General features: G+C 43.2%; 1 protein-coding gene; it reads right to left on the reverse strand.

Moving 5' to 3' along the window:
* The window catches only part of LOC308590518 (phospholipase A2 inhibitor and Ly6/PLAUR domain-containing protein-like), a 151743-nt gene that overhangs the window by 20868 nt on the left and 111580 nt on the right, over positions 1-19295 (reverse strand).

The following is a 19295-nucleotide window of genomic DNA, read 5'->3' on the forward strand; positions in this document are numbered from 1 at the left end:
TATAAGATATTGTGAAGAGCAAGGAACATAAAGAGGACAGTTGGATAAAAATTAACAAGCAGGAAAACTAAGAGCCCTTCTCTTAAGCCTGAAAGGGACTGACTCCCCCTGGTGGTGTGAGCTAAATATTACACCCCAGTTTTGGAAAACCTCAGACTCAGTGAAACAAAGAAGATAACTGGACTACACCTCATGACCTGTGCAGTAAGGACTCATTTGAGTAAGGATTACTATTATGAACATTGATAATCATATCTAAATTAACATTTAAATCTGTTAAATTTAAATTTGGAGTATTTCGGAAGCGTCAAGCAAAGTGTCCCCAATATTTTGGTTAACTTCACCTGGACTTCTTTGAGACATAGAACTTTATAAATCAAGATTTGGTTCAGCGTTTGGTTGGATTAGCCCAAATAGGGGCAAGAAGACTTCAAATAGGACATTATTAAATTTGATAAACAGTTAATTTCCCTCAAATTACAGGAAGGAGGGATAACATTTAAGCACATTAGGTCAAGACGATCGGTTAAAAAAGCTGGGTTTTGTGGCTTCCTTTTTGCTTTTTTGGTCATTTGTCATTTGTTACTATTTGATGTTATTATATAAGGTGGTTCATACTACTTTGGGTGGCTAACCGAATAATAATATAAGTGTAAAGATAGGAATATCTGTATAGGAGGGACAGGTTAGTTAAAAAAATACTTATAGTGGAAACATAAGAATTTTTGAGGCTTAAGACAATGTCGCATACTCAAAAGAAAGGGATAGAGGGGGGAACCCCAACAGATAGGAGAGCTTCAAAACAAGAAACAGAATTTAGAACAGAAATATTAAGGATGTTCGCAGAAATAAAACAAAGTGAAAAAAATTTGGAAACAAAATTGGAGCAGGTGGATAACAAAATTGGAAAAATGGATAAAAAGATTGAGGAGACAGTAAGTGAGCTGAAAGGACAGATTAAGGAGGTCTCAAAAAGAGTGGACGAGGGTTTAAAAAAGACAAAGCAGGAAATGAAAGAAATGAAGCGGGAAGAGGAAAGAATGAGAAATGAGATAGCAGATCTAAACAAAATTCAGGAAGAAATAAAAGACTCCATTGCAATGAATGAACTAAAACAGAGAGAAACTAATTTAAGACTGAGGCAAATCCCGGAAGTACAAAATGTAAATATAAAAGAAAGATTAATAAAGGAAATAGCGCAGTGGATGGAGCTGGCAGAGGAAGATGTGGCGAGGACAATACAAAATGCTTATAGAATGAAAATTAAATCAAGTAAAGTAAAGAAATTTCCAGGTGATTGTTTAGTTACATTTAAAGATAGAGAGATGAGAAACCTGGTTTTGCAAAGAAACAGAGAAAAGAGACTATACATTGATGGAAATTACATAATTATATTTAAAGACATTCCAATAAGGCTGTTGAAACGAAGAGAACCTTATAAACAGCTAGTGCAACTGCTTAAGAAGAATAGGATCGATTTTCGATGGGAATTTCCGGAAGGCGTCTCTTTCTTTTACAAAGGAGTCAAAAGAAGACTGACTAGCCCCGAGGAAATAGGAAAGTTCACAAGAAGATACAAAGAGCTTCAGCAGGGAGAGGAGGAGCCTAAAGGAGCAGAAGGCGGACTAAAACTGAGAGAGGAACCAGAATTGGGAGAAGAAGAAGAACAGAGCGGAAGAGAATTAGAGGAAGACGAAGAGGAGGAAGAAGGAGAAGAGACAGAAAGGATATAGATTAACACCCAAATTTGATTAGAGATAAGAAACATGACATTAAAATTATGGAATTGGAATATTAATGGAATGAACGATAAGAAAAAACGGAACGGAATTGAACGTATTCTAAAAAAGAAAAATTTGGACATCATATGTCTTCAAGAAACTCATGTGGCCAAGAAACATAGGAAAATTCTCATCAATAAGAGGCTAGGGAACGAATTCATATCCTCGGATAAAGAGAAAAAAAGAGGGGTGGTACTTTATATTAAAAACAACATTGAAGCCCACCAACTATTTAAGGATGAGGAAGGAAGAATAATAGCAGTTCGTATTAAATGGCAAGGCGAAATATTGATAATAGTTGGGATTTACGCACCAAATGGAAATAAAACAGAATTTTTTAGATTATTGGAAGAGAAACTTTTTGAATACATGGATCAAAAAATCATAATAATGGGAGATATGAACGGTGTGGTCTCAACTGAAATGGATAGATTAAGGAAAACGAAGAAAAAAGAAGGAAAGCTACCTAAGACATTTTTTGGAATGATTAAGAACTGTAACTTAGTAGACATATGGAGATTGAGACACCCTTTGGAGAAACAATTTACATACCACTCAGAACCGAACCAATCGATGTCAAGAATAGACCAAATATGGGTATCAAATGAACTTACACCAAGAATCACAAAAACTGAAATCCAGGCCGAAGTTATCTCTGACCACAACCCTATAACAATGGAGTTGAAGGGAGCTGAAGAACGAACCTTTAGATGGAGACTAAATGACTACTTATGGGATGACCAAAAGTTTGTGGGAAAAATACGGAAGAAATTGTTTGAGTACTTTTTAGACAATTTAGACAAAGGGGTAAAAACAAGTGTTGTATGGGACACGAGTAAGGCAGTAATGAGGGGTCTTTTTATTCAGCAAAATGTCTGGAAAAGAAACAATAAAGAAAAAAGAACTAAAGAGATTTTGAGACAGATTATGGACAATGAACAGGATTTGAGTCCTTTTTCAAGCGTCTTTCAAAGTTTCCGCTTACAGTCTCTTTCCTTTGATCTGTTTACAAGAAACGGAAGGCGGACTTCCTGTTTATGCCTTCCCGCTTCGGTGCCGAATTAATTGTTTTCTCCCTTTAAGTCCAATTTTATCCTACTCACGGGTAGTTGCTTTTGAAGTCGAATTGTCCCAGGGAAAAGTCAGCGCTCTCCGATAACGGCTGTGCGGCTTCACTCTGCGGAAGAAGCAGTTGACTCTTAGCACCGCACCGCTCACCCCGTTTTGCTCCGGAGCCCGTAAATGGGTTCCTTCGCAAATTGGGGGTGGCGCAAAAGGTCCCCGCCAAGTCCCACGTTCACAGGCTTCACCCGCCTGTGATTTTTGAAGGGTCCCCGCTTCGCCACAGCGGTGCAGACCCGATCTCGCGGAGCTGGTCCCTCAGAAAGTCAGAGGGAATCCGCCATTACCGATGGCGCCAACCCGGAAGTCTTTTCGACTATTTCATTGTTTAGTGCTATTCATTAATCTTGCTATTCTTCTATTAACCAGACATGGCCCTGAAGAAGGCTGCTGGGAAAAAGGCTGCTGGGAAGAAGGCTGTGACGGTTGTCTCCTCTAAGCGGCCCATTAAGGGTCTGTGACAATCGCTGCGTTCTCCCACCCCAACTCAGTCCGGAGGCCAATTGGAATCTCTGGTATCAGGGATAGCAGGTGACCCTGTGGCTCTAGCACGTCTTGCTGCGGAGGTGGACGGCCTTATTCGACGCTGTGCCTCCCAACCATCGACTTCGCTTGTGCCTGCTCCCACGGCGTCTGCTTCTTCCCCTGGTCTGTCGTCATCTAGTGAAGATGAGAGAGAAGCATTAGTGACTGGGGATTTGTTGGCGGAACCCCCGTCTCCGTCCCTTACCTTACCTGTGCCTCAGGTTGGCCCTGGGGGGGAAGACGTTCAGCTAGGCGCCACTTGGGGAAGCGGGCCAGGGGGTTGACTCCTGCCAGGGCAATCTTGCAAGCTCAGTCCTCCCCCGTTCTACCGTCTGGTTCGGGTCTCTCACAGGATTTTTCTATTCAGTCTACCTCAGGTGCTGCATAAGTTGGGGTTGACACGGACTCTTCAATGGAAGACAACTTGCCCGTTCCTGCGAAATCTTCTTCTGGGGGGCACTGTCACCATAAGAAGAGTTCCAGAAGGAGTTCCAAGAGGAGGAGGGTCGAGACTTCATCTTTCTCCACTGGTATGTCTTCTGAGAGTTCGGGGGACGAGACTGACGCCTCTCTTGACCTTTATTGGGGTTATGGAGAAGCCGTCGGCGGATTGCCAGGGTGGGCTTGGCAACACAGGGCTAATTCACATAGGGCTAGGTATGGGGCAATCCTTGATTGCCGCGACGGTAGACTGGTCCCTGATGTAAGGGTCTCTACTAATTCTGTTAGGGACATTATACCGGGGGCTCATTTGTCCTCCAAATTGCGGTCCAGGATTTTGAATGGCCGCTATGTGGACATTTTTGACCTGGCACCGCCGACAGCGAGCTTGGACACTCAGGATAAGGCCATTTCCGCCCCAAAGAAGCGGACGGTGTTTAAGAAGGCTGACAGGACATTTGAGCACTGGTTGGATAGCTTCCAGGTCTTCGCTGGAATTGTCTCGGCTTCTTATCCAATGAGAGCTTTGCATCTCTTTGTGTGCATGTCTATTGTGCACTCGGCTTATGCCATGGCCGGAGAGTTGGCAGCTATCAATTACGATGAAAATTTTCAAAGCCGTGCTGCCCGTATCCCGACGACTCAATGGGACCACAGGGATTTGGATGTGTGGACCACTTATGTGGTTCCACACTTTGAGAAGAAGACCTTAGATCAGTCGAAGCAGAAGGCAGCCCCTGTTCGGCCTGGGCATAAGATAATCTATTGGGATTTTAATAAAGGAGGGTGTCAGCGACAACCCTGCAGATATCCCCATACAGGCGAGAAGTGCAGTGGGGGTCACCCCACTACCAACTGTCAGGGTGGCCGGCGACCCTTTTGAGGGGGAAGGGGGGCTCCCAGCAGCCCCCAAAGGCCACTACCCCCGCTTCCTCCACTGGAGCTGCAAAGTAGCGACTTATTGTCTATGGCCTATACGCCGGTAAGATTGTGAGCGTCGTTGCCTTGGCTGCAGTCTTATCCTAAGCGCAAGCCTGCAGACTATTTGAGGGAAGGGTTTTCAATGGGTTTTAGGATTCCTGTAGCCACGGTGCCCGTGGCAAGGAATCCTCGCAATCAGAAGTCGGTGCGGGAGATGCCTGACATCGCCCGTAGGAAGATTGGAAAGGAATTGGCCTTACGACGTATGGCTGGCCCTTTTACGTCACCTCCGTTACCTAATTTGCATATTTCACCTTTGGGTATTGTCCCGAAGAAGGCTGCGGGGGAATTTCGCCTTATTCATAATTTATCTCATCCTAGAGGCACGTCAGTAAATGACGTCATTCCCCTGGAGCTGTGTTCAGTGAAATATGCATCTCTTGATCAGGTGTTCAAGATGATCAGAAAATTTGGCCCTGGGGCCTTGCTGGCGAAGTGGGTCCCCTTGGCAGTGGGTAAAACAGAAGGCCCAGCTACTCAATTGACATATTTGGGCATTCGGTCGGATACAAATGCTCAAACATTCAGCTTACCCCCAAATAAGATACTGTATTTTTTGCCCTATAAGATGCACTTTTCCCCCTCCAAAAATGAAGGGGAAATGTGTGTGCGTCCTATGGGGCAAATGCAGGCTTTCGCACCGACCCCTCTCACTCTCCAGGCTTCAGGAAGCTCTGCGCAACCCTCGGGAGACCGGCTCCGAGGGTTGTGCAGAGCTGCCTGCAGTTCCGGGCTCAGCGCAGCTCTGCGCGGCCACCGGGAGCCGGGCGCGAAGCCCCGCCCCGCTCCCGATGGACGCGCAGAGCTGCCTGCAGTCCTGGGATCAGCGCAGCTCTGCGCGGCCATCGGGAGCCGGGCATGAAGTCCCGCCCCGCTCCTGATGGTCGCGCAGAGCTGCCTGCAGTCCCAGGATCAGCACAGCTCTGCGCAGCCACCGGGAGCCAGGCGCAAAGTCTGGCCCCGCTCCTGGTGGCCGCACAGAGCTGCCTGCAGTCCTGGGATCAGCACACTTCTCCCCATCGCCAGCCCCACAAGCTCCCCGACCTGGTTCTTCCAGCCACGCACCTGGGGGGGAAATAATTATTTTTTCTTTATTTCCCCCTCCAAAAAAACTAGGTGCGTCCTATAGGCCGCAGCGTCCTATGTGGCGCAAATTACGGTAACTACATTGCGTAAGGTTATTCAGGAGATTTTTCTGTTGCGGAAGGTTACTCTGAGGCAGCTTCAGTCATTATTGGGTCATTTGAATTTTGCATGCAGAGTGGTGGCGCCTGGTCGCTCCTTCTGCTCCCGTCTGGCCAGGCTTACGGCTGGGTTACGGGCTCCACAGCATCGAGTGTGACTGTCCGCGCAGGTATGGGCGGACCTACATGTTTGGCTGGAATTCCTAGAGGAATTCAATGGTGTATCCTTGTGGCAGGACGTTTTGAACCTCCAGAATGATGCTGCTGGTTCATTAGGCTTTGGGTTGTACTGGTATGGGAGATGGTGTGCCATGCGGTAGCCGCCCAAATGGCAAGGGGAAGCGATTACGCGAGACTTAACATTTCTCGAGGTTTTTTTCCCATTGCAGTAGCAGTGCATTTGTGGGTCGCTGAATTCAGGGACCGTCGGATTTGTTTCTGGTCTGACAACCAGGCGGTGGTGAACGTGCTGGCAAAACAGTCGTCCCGTTCTCCCAGGGTATCGGCCCTTCTGCGGGCCTTTGTTTAACATTGTCTGAAGTTTAATATTGCGTTTTCAGCACGCTTCATCCCCGGTATATCTAACGAGATTGCTGATGCTCTATCCTGTTTTCAGATGAAGCGATTCTGGTCCCTGGCTCCAGAAGCTCAGAAGCTTCCAGAGTATTTTCCTCCGCACCTCTGGAATCTTGGCAGCACTTAGTCATGCAGGGAGTAGCAGCTTCCATTTCTGCGTCCACTTTGTGATCCTATAAAAAAGCTTGGGCTGACTTTTTAAAATTCACGCAGTCGGTGTCCAGCAATTTTAAACCCCCTCCTTCCACTTCTCAGGTCCTGCAATATTTAGCTCATTTGTTTCAGCTGGGCCGCGCTGCCAGAACTCTGAGAATTCATTCCGCAGCAATCTCATTTTTTAGCAAGTCTTTGTATGACAAGGATCCTTGTAAAAGGTTTGTGGTGCATAAGGCCATGGAAGGGTGGGGGAGACTTGCCCCCCCCCAGGACGGCTGCCAGGCATCCTGTCACCTTTGAGTTGTCCAGAATGTGCTCCAAGTTGAGGAGTGTGTGCTGGTCTAAAAATGAAGCACGCCTTTTTTCAGCGGCGTTTTCATTAGCATTTTTCGGAGCCCTTTGGGTGGGAGAGGTTGTAGTGGAGTGCAACTCAGCTGCTGGTTCCCGTGGGTTGCTCTTCCAGGATATAAGCGTGTCCCCCCTGGAGTTGAGACTATTAGTGTGCAATTCCAAAACTGACCCGTTGGGTCGGGGAGAGGTTATCCGCCTCCCTGCCACTGGGGAGGCGGGCCCATGCCCTGTCAAGGACGTAAGGAGGTACTTGGCCTTGAGGCCTCCTGGGGATGGTCCCTTGCTCATGCATGAAGGTGGTCGCTCTCTGGCGCGTCACCAGTTCACAAAAATCATGTGTCAACTTCTTGCAGCATGTGGGATCTCGGCATCTGGTTTTGCCCCTCATTTTTTTTGCATAGGGGCAGCGACCATGGCAGCCCATTGGGCTTTGTCAGCTGCCAGGATTAAGGATCTGAGGAGGTGGAAATCTGATGCCTTCAATGGTTATGTGCATAACAAATGTTGATTTTGTTACTAATGCTTGTTGTTTCCACTTGTAGATCCCTCGCCGGTCCGCGTCTGGATAGTGGGACACAGCATCGTTCATTGGGCTGGCATCAGAGCGAGGCAATCTACCAGGGGATCGTGCCTCGGCCTCCCTCAGAACGTGCAAGTGTCATGGATTTCCAGACGCGGAATGCTGTGGGAAGAGTTTTTGCTGCTTATTGAGCGTCGGCTGCTTTCTTCCCCTCCCCCTATGGCCATAGTGGTACAGCTGGGGGAAAATGATGTGGCAACTGTTGATTGCCTTTCTTTACACTCCATTATCATGAGGGATTTGGAGCATTTGGCTGCCTTGCTTCCTTCTGTGAGAATTATTTGGTCTCACTTGTTGCAGAGGCAATCCTGGCGCGGTGTTCCCCACCTGGAAGCCGCTGAGAAGGCCAGGAAACGCATTAACTCTGCAGTGTGCAAGAAGGTTTTGGAGCTGGGTGGCTTGGTGATTCCCCACCCTAGCATTTATTTTAAGGTGGAAGCCCTTTACCGGGTGGATGGAGTGCACCTTTCTGATTTGGGGAATGATATTTGGTTGGATGCTGTGGCTGAAAAATTGAGTTCTTGGTTGGGTTTGTGAGTGGTTGGAGGCGAGTTTTAAAGCTCGTGTGGCGGTTAGGCATTGCTGGTGGTGGAGGGGTCAGGATAGGCTGTGCCTGCCCCTCCTATTGCACTGAAGGGAATTCCGGTAAAGGAATCCTGGGGCTTGCCACGATTTCGTCCAATCCCTGTCGGGATCAGGGCTGTCCAATCCCTGTCATGGGACCAGGCCCAGCAAGCTTTCGGGGAGCTGCTGGGGTGAGCGGTGTGGGTCCGACGATTAGGTCAAATGACCCCCAAGTTTGACTTTCCCTTCTACTGGCTACCGATCGGACCTCGGGATGTCAGTTCTGTTCCAAGCGGGGGGACAGATAGTCATAACCAATGTCTAAACAACCAATCACTAATTTTGAATTTTAATAAAGTGTGGCCAAAATAGTGCCCAAAAACCAAAACTAAAATTACGTGTTATGTGTGGAGTTATTTGAGGGGTGGCCCGGGGACCTACACACGCAAAGCATGTTCTCCAATAAATGAGAGCACATGTTGCGGTGTGGGCCGCCAGGCTAGGCCTATTGTTGCCAGGCAGGTTAATAGTTGTTGCCTGGCATTGTGATTGGATAACCGGGTTGCTGGGGCAAATTGTATGTTGCAAATTGGGTGGGTGGGTCCATAGTCTTTAAATACTGGTGCACTCTGGTTTCTCTTTCTCTTTGCAGAGTGCATTGGATCACCCGCCCGCCCTCTTTTCTGGTTGACCTTGCTTTGCCTGTCATGGGGTCGTCTGCCTTGGGATAAGATAGGAACTTTTAAAAGTCCTTGTCACCCCATTCTCGGGGTTCAATTCCTCTTTGAACCTGTTGCGCAATAAACTTTGACCTACAGCTATTTGCTCCAGTTGGTGGCTGGACTCTTTCTTTGTTCCACAGGGATCCACGGGCTCTGCCCGCCGAGCTGAGTGGCTGAGCAGCCTCGCACCCAGATTTTTCCCGTAACATGTCTGAAAGGTATTTTATCTTTTGTGATCTCTTCAGCTAAACCAATAAATAATAATTGCACTTGTATCTGAAAGAAAGAGATCTGTGTGATAAGAATTTTAAGGTCTTAGATATGTTCATAAATGTACCAAGCAAACACGTACATAAATATATAAACCACATGTCTGAAAACCCACAGAAAAAGTCCTGAACAAATTGACCTTTCTATGCAAGGTCAAAGTGGGAAACCTCGCCATTGTTTCTTTCCTCACAAATCCTGTCTTGAGGGCACATTTAAGATATGAATAGGGTGTGAGCCTGTGACCTGGCTCAGGAACTATTTATCATTACAAAAGAGTGTCCAGGCTCCCCAGGCAATCCAATCAAGTGACCATTAAACAGGTAACCTGCCAGACAGGAGAAAAACAATGACAGGAGATAAATAATGCACTCAGATTTCTGCTGTAGACCCCCCTTTCTGTAATGTAGGTATGATGTGTCTGGGGGGTGGTCTTGAACTGCAGGGTGGGCAATTTAAAATGTCTATATAAGGGCGGACACACCTGCGTTCTGGGTCCTCCTCCTTTCCTGCGTGTGAGGGAGCACCCTGTTGCAACAGAACAATAAAGATCAGGCTTACTAGCTGCTTTGCTTCTCATTATTAGCTGGATGGCCTCTGTTATTTTCTCCTACCAGTAGGGAACCTACGTAAGGACTCTATCTGGGCTCTTGGATACCCCATAAGGGAAAAAGGACTGATTTTGTTAACATTTGAGAACCGGCATTTTATTTTCCATTGTAATGATCATCATGAAAACTTAACTGTTTTTAATGATACACTACGAGGTTCTTTGCAGGTAGATTCCACAATCCCCACATCACGACCCCTTTTTCTCTGCCCCTTGCTTCCCTTTATTCCTCCAAAAGCAAAAAAAGAAAGAAACTGAGATCCTCAGTCCTGGATTTCACCACTAGGCCTCCAATCCTCCTCATTGTCATGGATTTTGGAATACACCAGGAGGAGGTCTACACTGTACCATTCACCCTTCATGTTCAAGCTGGTGTGAGATTTGTGAAGCATTATAGCATCTTTCTTTGGCAATCTTAAGGAAATATATCCCAGCTCCGATAAAAGATCTTTTTTCCTTAACGGCACAAAAATCTGTTGTTGCACAACCTTGGAAAACTTGGAAAGTGACATTGTAGAGCTTGTGGATAACTGGATAAAAGGAAAGAAATGTTGACATTAGTCCTTTGCCCAGGTACTAGGAGATTGTGTCTGTGATGATGAATGAGAATTTTAATAAGTTAGTTTTAAAATGTGTATATTTAAGAAATTTGAAAAATATCATAATTTCATCAGAACATGAATCTACAAAATTTTGAACATTAGACGTTCAGGTAAAAAAGTAACTCAAATGTAATTTAAAATCGCTATCATACCCAAAGGACTCTCAAGACATCAAGATTATTAACAAACAGGTTATAGTTATAAAATATAATGAGATTAGAGGATCTGAAAGCAGGCTTAATTAATAAGATTAACCAAATCAAATTCTTGTGGGCAGGTGAGTTGCAATAAAATGGGAGGAATTCTACCCCTGCTATCTCCTGGACATGTGAAAAGTCACATGCTTGTGGCCACACAGCAAAATTTGAAAACAACACTCCCTCTCTGGTGTGTGAGCCTTGAGTGTGTGAACCTAGCATGAGTCCACAGTGGGATGCAGCAGCTAAAAAAGCTGTGTGAGGTTCCAAAAAGTAATGCAAAAGTGTCCTTTTTATTATGTTATGTTAATTTAATTATGTTTATAAATGCTATGTTTTCTTTTAACTTAATACTTGCAATGTGCTTCTGAAATAGTTGTGTATTAACACTGGTAGTATCTTTGAAAGTTTGTCCCTGCTTTGTATCATGTAAAGGAGTGTAAACTGCTTGTAATCCAATTAAGTGCTGTCTTTGAATTTACTATTGCTTTGCCTGCTGAGAGATGAATGGCCCAGGTAGGTCCTGCATTTGAAAGGATCAATAAACAAAGGGAAGTGTTTTTTGTTAGGATAGTGTGAACAAGATATTTTGTGTCTGATAAGGATTTAGAGTGACCCTAAGAGTGAGAGTTTTATAAAGGTAAAGGTACCCCTGACTATTAGGACTTTGGGGTTGCGGCACTCATCTCACTCTGTAGGCCCAGGGAGACGGCGTCTGTCTGCAGACAGCTTCCAGGTCATGTGGCCAGCATGACTAAGCCGCTTCTGGCATACAAGAGCAGCGCATGGAAACACCATTTACCTTCCCGCCAGAGTGGTACCTAAAGCATTGGTTCCTTTTGACCAGATTAACATGCCAAGGAGTAAGGTATGAACTGGGCGTCAAAAGGAACCAAAAGGAATTAGAGGAGGGACAAAGGGGGAGATGGGGGGGGGGGAGATGCTGTTTTGAAACCAGTGCCTGGGACAATTAAGGTCTGATTAGCAGATCTCAACAGCTGGAGTTGTCTTTCATTTTTCCATTGTCTCTCAAACAGTTGGATGCCAACTCAGGCTCCCTCATTGCCCCACACTGTGATCTAAGCATCCAGAGATTCCTCCTTTTATTTTACTATTTCTATTTGCATGTTAACTACATCTAACATGAAGTAGGTGAAAAAGGGGAATCTCAAGAGCCAATCAGGAACTCCCGTCAGAATTCTTACTCAGCCCTCAAGAGAGACACTAGCAAAGCCCAGGCTGTAAAGGGCAGGAGATGGATGATCAGAAAGAAATGAGAGCAGTGGCAGCTCAAATGGCCTGGACTCTGCCTCTTCACTCCTGGGGCAGATCAGCCATATGCCCCTCCCCTGTTCATTCCAAATCTCCTCTTTTCAGGAAGGTAGGATTTGACAAATTTGCCCTCCTCCAAACAGCATTATTCCTCAAAGGCAAGATTTAGACACATCAAAAAAGTGATTCATTAAAAAATGTGTTGTAAAACCCATTGGTGAAACACAGGACTCCGCAATGCTATCTGGTTTCACAGTGTGTGTGTATACATATACATATATGGGGGTGGCACTGTGGGTTAAACCACAGAGCCTAGGACTTGCCAATCAGAAGGTTGGTGGTTTGAATCCCCGTGACGGGGTGAGCTCCTGTTGCTCGGTCCCTGCTCCTGCCCACCTAGCAGTTCGAAAGCACGTCAAGTACAAATAGATAAATAGGTACCATTCCGGTGGGAAGGTAAACAGCGCTTCCGTGCACTGCTCTGGTTCATCAGAAGCGGCTTAATCATGCTGGCCACATGACCTGGAATCTGTCTGCAGACAAATGCCAGCTCCCTTGGCCATTAAAGCGAGATGAGCACCGCAACCCCAGAGTCATGCGCGACTAGACCTAATGGTCAGGTGTCCCTTTACCTCTCTCTCTCTCTCTCTCTCTCTCTCTCTATATATATATATATATATTCCAGTATTGTCCAAACTTAGTTGGTCTCTAAGATGCTACTGGACAATTTTATTTTTTAAAATATATATATATTTCTACTGTGTCAGACCAACATGGCTACCTACCTGAATCTGGTTTCACAGTGTTATAACACTTATAAAGTGCTTTATCTTTACGAATGTAGCTAAATCATGACATCAGCAAAATGACGTATGCTTTCTCCCTTCTCCTGTCTATCCCCTAAATCCATTTTGGGACTTTTCCCAATTCTGTGGAGCATATATTGGGAGGATACAGAGCACATACAGGTGGAAGAGAGCAGAAATTCTGTTCCACACTGTAAATCTGTGCACCAATGGTCTGAGTTAGCCAGATACTGTTCACTGTCACAGGATTTAAGAAAAAATATTACATTCTTTTTACATAGTAAATATGCTTTTGGAGCAAGAAGGACACATTTTGTCCTGGACTGCATCCCAGTGGTGGAGAGATCCAATTGCAACTGGGGTGAAGCAATGAATGCACTTTACTTTTTTCAGAAGGGCTCTGAATCCTCATTCTGGACAAGCAAGTAGCATTATGAGAGTTAAATGACACAGCCCAGGAAGGCAAACACAAAGAAAGTTGCAGATTGGGGTCAGTGAGAGGTATGATCCCTCTCTCTTTTCCAGCAACATTTAAGGGAAAGGGAGGGAGGGAGAGCAGGAGGAAGTCTATGTGACCCAGCCAATGACTAGGTCTTTTTTTCTGTCTGAGTAGCAGTGTTACCATTAATAGATCCTTGGAAATCAACACACTGGGTCTCATTCTCAAGGCAGTTGATGGTCTTCCCACTTTCACACTTTGTGGTTCCATTGGAGAAGCAGGATGGGCACTGGAGACCATTTTCAACCATCATGTTGCGATCAGGAACTGCCAATATCAAAAGTATAGCGAGCTTGTTAGTTGTCTGTTTTTGTATCCGTGTGTTATATTACAGTGGCACCTCTAGTTGCAGACATGATCCATTTTGGGATGCCATTGGGGTGATCATGGGCAGGAGGCAGAGTTACGCTAAGACCAGACGATGTCATTACCGAGGAGGCAGGTTTAGTCGTTGTTTGAAGACTATCCCTGCCTCCGGGTCTGGCCTTGACCGGATGGATACTGGAATCAACAGGGGAAACCCACATGACCTGAAAGTGTTGCTGTGCAATGCCAGGTCAATGATGAATAAAACCACTGCCATCCACGACTTGATTGTGGATGGAGGATTTGACCTGGCATGTGTGACAGAGACCTGGTTGGAGGAAGCAGATGGGCCTGTCTTTGCCGCTGCTTGCCCACCAGGTTTCTCTTACGCACAGCAACCCAGGTCATGTGGGCGGGGAGGGGATGTTGCAGTGATTTTTAGGAAGTCACTAGCTTGCACCAGGCGTCCTACTGGGAAGATCCAGTTCTCTGAGTGCATGTTCTGGAAGTTGGGCAATAGGGGCAGTACAGGATTCCTTTTGGTGTACTGACCTCCCCGCTGCACCAAGGATTCCCTGTCCGAGCTGCTTCAGGTTGTAGCGGATTTTCTCCTGGAGACACCTAGTTTGGTTGTCGTAGGGGATTTTAACATCCATGCCGACACGACCTTACAAGAGGCTGCTCGGGACTTCGTGGAAAGCATGGCCTCCATGGGGCTGTCCCTGAATAAGTTTGGCCCAACTCATAGTCATGGACATGCCTTAAACCTGGTGTTCACCTCTAGTGATGTGGGTGATCTGACACTAAGTAAAAGTGAAACAAAAGAAGTGCCATGGTCAAAGGTCAAAGCACATAAAGCATTTAAAAATCATATTGTCAGGAAAGCATTGTTTAATGTTTGGATAAGATATAAGGATTTATTGGAAAATAAAACCCCAAGGTGGCTGTCACCGATGGAAGCCAAAGCACAGAAAAAGCTCAATATGGAGGCCAAATGGCCGAAATATTGGGAAATTCTGGAACAAGAGGGAGATAGACTGAAATTGCAGAGTTTTGAGAAACTAAAAAATAAAGTGTGAGATTGGCTTCATTATTATCAGATAATGGAGGCATATAACTCGGACAAGAAAATTGGTTTCCAGGTGGAAAAATCAAAATTAGAAACAGAACTGTTAGAACCCAAAACTAAGATTTTGTCCAGGATGTACAACCTGCTGTTGAAATGGAATACTCAGGATGAAACGGTGAAATCTGTTATGATTAAATGGGCACAAGATGTTGGACATAATATAATGATGGCTGACTGGGAACAGTTATGGACCACAGGTATGAAGTTTACGGGATGTAATGCCTTAAGAGAGAATATTATGAAAATGGTATACAGGTGGTACATGACCCCAGTCAAGCTTGCAAAAATCTATCATTTGCCCGATAACAGATGTTGGAAATGTAAAGAAACTGAAGGTACATTCTTTCACCTTTGGTGGACGTGCCCAAGGATTAAGGCTTTCTGGGAGATGATCTATAATGAATTGAAAAAAGTATTTAAATATACCTTCTTGAAGAAATCAGAGGCCTTTCTCTTGGGCATAGTCGGCCAATTGATGCCAAAGAAGGATAGAACTTTTTTTATGTATGCCACAACAGCAAGAATACTCATCGCAAAGTATTGGAAGACACAAGATCCACCCACTCTGGAAGAATGGCAGATAAAGGCGATTGACTATATGGAACTGGTGGAAATGACTGGAGAATCCGAGACCAGGGAGAAGAGTTGGTGGAAGAAGATTGGAAGAAATTTAAAGACTATTTACAGAAATATTGCAAAATTAATGAATGTTAGAATGATGTTGGATAGAAACTAAGTGGTTTTTAGCTGCGATATTATAAGGGAATATGAAAAATGGATTACTAATAGGTAAAGATTTAATGTTACAATATTTTAAGATTAAAGATTAGGCTAAATAAAGAGGGGAAGGATTTGCTGAACAAACAAACTGAATTGGAATACAAAAAAGGGAGGCGTGAGGAGGTCTGGGAAATAAGCTAATGAAAAATAATAATGGAAAGACTGAGTTGTTTTTAATGATTTTTATTTTGTATTTTTCTTTTTTTATTTTTATTTTGTAATATTTTGAAAATCTTAATAAATTTCTTATAAAAAAAAAAGAAGTGCCATGGTCAGATCACTTCCTGGTGCAACTGGACTTCTCCTCGACCTTTCCCCTCTGCAGGGAGGTGGGACCAATTCGGATGGTCCGCCCCCGCCATTTAATGGATCCAAATGGATTCCAAATGGTTGCCTCTGCAAGGCAGCCCTGTTCAGGGAAGTTTTTAATCTGTGATATTTTACTGTATTTTTGGTTTCTATGGAAGCCGCCCAGAGTGGCTGGGGAAACCCAGCCAGATGGGCGGGGTACAAATAATAAATTATTATTATTATTATTATTATTATTATTATTATTATTATTATTATATGTTTATATACATCCAGATCAAGTGGGATTCCATCCAGGTAGACAGATGAAAGAAAATATAAGAAGTATCTTAAATGTAATAGAATATCTAGAAGTAAGAAGTGAGAAAAAAGCATCAATGATGTTTATAGATGCGGAAAAAGCATTTGATAATATATCTTGGGATTTTGTGAAGAAAGTGATGGAAGAAATGGTATATGGAGAAAAATTTGTAAAAGGGATACAAGCTGTATATACAGAACAGAATGCAACATTAATTATCAACCAGGTGATAACGAATCAATTTAAAATAGAAAAAGGTATGAGACAAGGATGTCCGCTGTCATCTTTATTATTCATCCTGGTCCCAGAGGTTTTAAACAGAAATATAAGAGCAGATAAACAGATTATGGGAATAAGAACGGGGGGAAATGAATTTAAGTTGAAAGCATTTGCAGATGACTTGGTAATTACAGTTGAGGAACCAAAATTATGTCTCCCTGAAGTTTTAGAAAAAATACAAGTTTGGGCAAGTAGCAGGATTTAAATTAAAGAAAGAAAAGACAAAAATATTAACACAAAAAAGAAGTAATCAGAGAAAAAGGAATTGCAGGAGATTACAAAGATAGAAATTTATTTTAAAAAGTCAAATATTTAGGAATCTGGCTTGCCAGCAAAAATTTAAATTTAAATAAGGGTAATTGTGAGAAAGTTTGGAATGAGATTAAGAAAGATTTGGAAATCTGGAACAGAATGAATCTTTCTCTGATGGGGAGGATAGCAGCAATAAAGATGAATGTTATTTTTATTTCAGTCAGTACCGATAATAAGTAACTTTGTCTGCTTCAAAAACTGGCAAAAAGATATTTCAAAGTTTGTCTGGAATGGGGGAAAGCCTAGAATAAAATACAAAATACTTGTTGATACTTAAGATAGAGGAGGCCTCTCCCTTCCAGACCTAAAATTGTATTATGAAGCAGCTTGCATCACCTGCCTTTGTGACTGGATTAAATTAGAGAGAGATGAAATATTAGATTTGAAAGGACATGATAATAGATTTGTTTGGCATTCATATTTACGGTATGGGAAAGATAAAAAACACAAAGGTTTTCATAACCATATAATAAGAAATACTTATAAAAGTATGGAATAAACATAAAGATTTTTTAAAACAAAAAAACTCCATGGTGGCTCTCACCGGTGGAAGCATTAGCATTAAAACCTCTTAGTAAGAGAGGAAATTGGCTTACGTACAGAGAATTATTAATAGAGACTGAGAAAGGGTTAAAGCTGAAAGAATATGAGGAACTAAAGACTACATTGCAAAGTTGGCTGCATCATAGACAATTGAACGAACAGTTTACGGAAGACAATAAAAAAAGTTTCATTTACACAGTATCAAGCTTTCAAAAAGATATGTTTGAGAGTGATACGAAATTAGTTAAAAATGTATAATCTCCTGTTATATGGGGAAACGCTGGATGAAATGGTAAAGTCAGCCCAAATAAAGTGGCTCAGGATTTGTCATAATATACAACTGGAAGATTGGGAAAAGATGTGGAAGCTGAATTTAAAATTTACAGACTGTATCTTATTGAAAGAGAATTATATGAAAATGATGTATGGATGGTATATTATGCCAGAGAAAGTGACAAAAATGTATAAAAAGGGATATAAAACCTGTTGGAAATGTAAAGAAAAAGATGGTACATTTTATCGTATGTAGTGGGAGTGCAAAAGGGTTTGAAATTATTGGGAAATGATATATAATGAATTGAGGGGAAATGCTTTAAAAGTCTTTTGTTAAGAAACCAGAAACATTCCTCTTAGGAATTTTAGATCATGATTAAAAAAAAAAAGGAAATTTGAAATTATTTATGTATGCAACAACAGCGGCAAGAATTATATTAGCAAAAGCTTGGAAGACAGAAGAAATACCAACGAAAGAACAATGGCAAGGGAAACTTATGGAATATGCAGAACTGGCAAAATTAACAGATGAATTACATGAAAAGGATAACAAAGACTTTAAAAGAGAATGGGAACCATTTACAGCATATATGAAGAAGCAACATAAAGAATTGGACTTACTGGCAGGGTTTGAATAAACAAACACAACTGTATATAACAAAAAGTAAGATTATATGAATGTGGGAAAATTTGGGACACAACACACAGGGTGAGTAATATGGAAATAAAACAAAATGGGAATATGAGGGAAGAGTAGGGGGAAATATGGAAATATGGAAAATTGTTAGAAAAATATTGTTAATGGAAAAACCAATATTTTATATTTTTAAAGAAAGTTAACTGTTCATGACCTTAGGTATACAATTATATTGCTTGAAATAGATCATTCACAGGCTAATCATGCATAGGGAATGTTATAAAGGCATCTTGAAGTTTGTATTCTTGGCCCAGGTTTTATTTTTTTTACTTATCAGCTGGGTTAATTAACTTAGGCCAAATTCCTAAATGGTGTGTCTCTAAATCCTAGGAAATTAACATGACTTATTTCAAAAGCAATCTACTTCTGAAGTGACCATTTTGGGGAAGTGGGTCATTAAAATAGCAGATTAGCACAGCAGCACATCAGAGGTATGGAGGCTGCTACCTGTGTAGTAATAAAACCAGGATTAGGTTTTATTAGAATATGCGGGATGTGACCGTTCTCAGGAAAAGACAAACTGCCATGAGAGGGACAGAACCTCATGTTGTGGAAGCCTTCATCATAGGTTTCAGGTTGTATATATTTATACATAACGGATATATAGACTCTACAGTGTCTGCTGTGTATTATGGTCCCAAAGGAAACACAGAGTCTGGGTTAAAGCATGCCTGGTACCCCTGGAATCTCATATCACTTGGATAAAGGGACAGTGTGTAACAAAATCTTAAAGGTAATGGTAAAGGTACTTCTGACTGTTAGGTCCAGTCGCGGACTCTGAGGTTGTGCGCTCATCTCGCTCTATAGGCTGAGGGAGCCAGTGTTTGTCTGCAGACAGCTTCCGGGTCATATGGCCAGGATGACTAAGCCACTTCTGGAGAACCAGAGCAGCTCACGAAAATGCCGTTTACCTTCCCGCCAGAGCGGTACCTGTTTATCTACTTGCATTTTTGACATGCTTTAGAAATGCTAGGTTGGCAGGAATTTGGACTGAACAACGGGAGCTCACCCTGTTGCGGGGATTCAAACCACTGACCTTCTGATCAGCAAGCCCTAGGCTCTGTGGTTTAGACTACAGCGCCACCCGCGTTCCTAACAATATCTTAACATACAGCAAAAATATGGCTGGG

Source organism: Podarcis bocagei (genome assembly GCF_964188305.1).
Source record: "Podarcis bocagei genome assembly, chromosome: 7".
Lineage (NCBI taxonomy): Eukaryota > Metazoa > Chordata > Lepidosauria > Squamata > Lacertidae > Podarcis > Podarcis bocagei.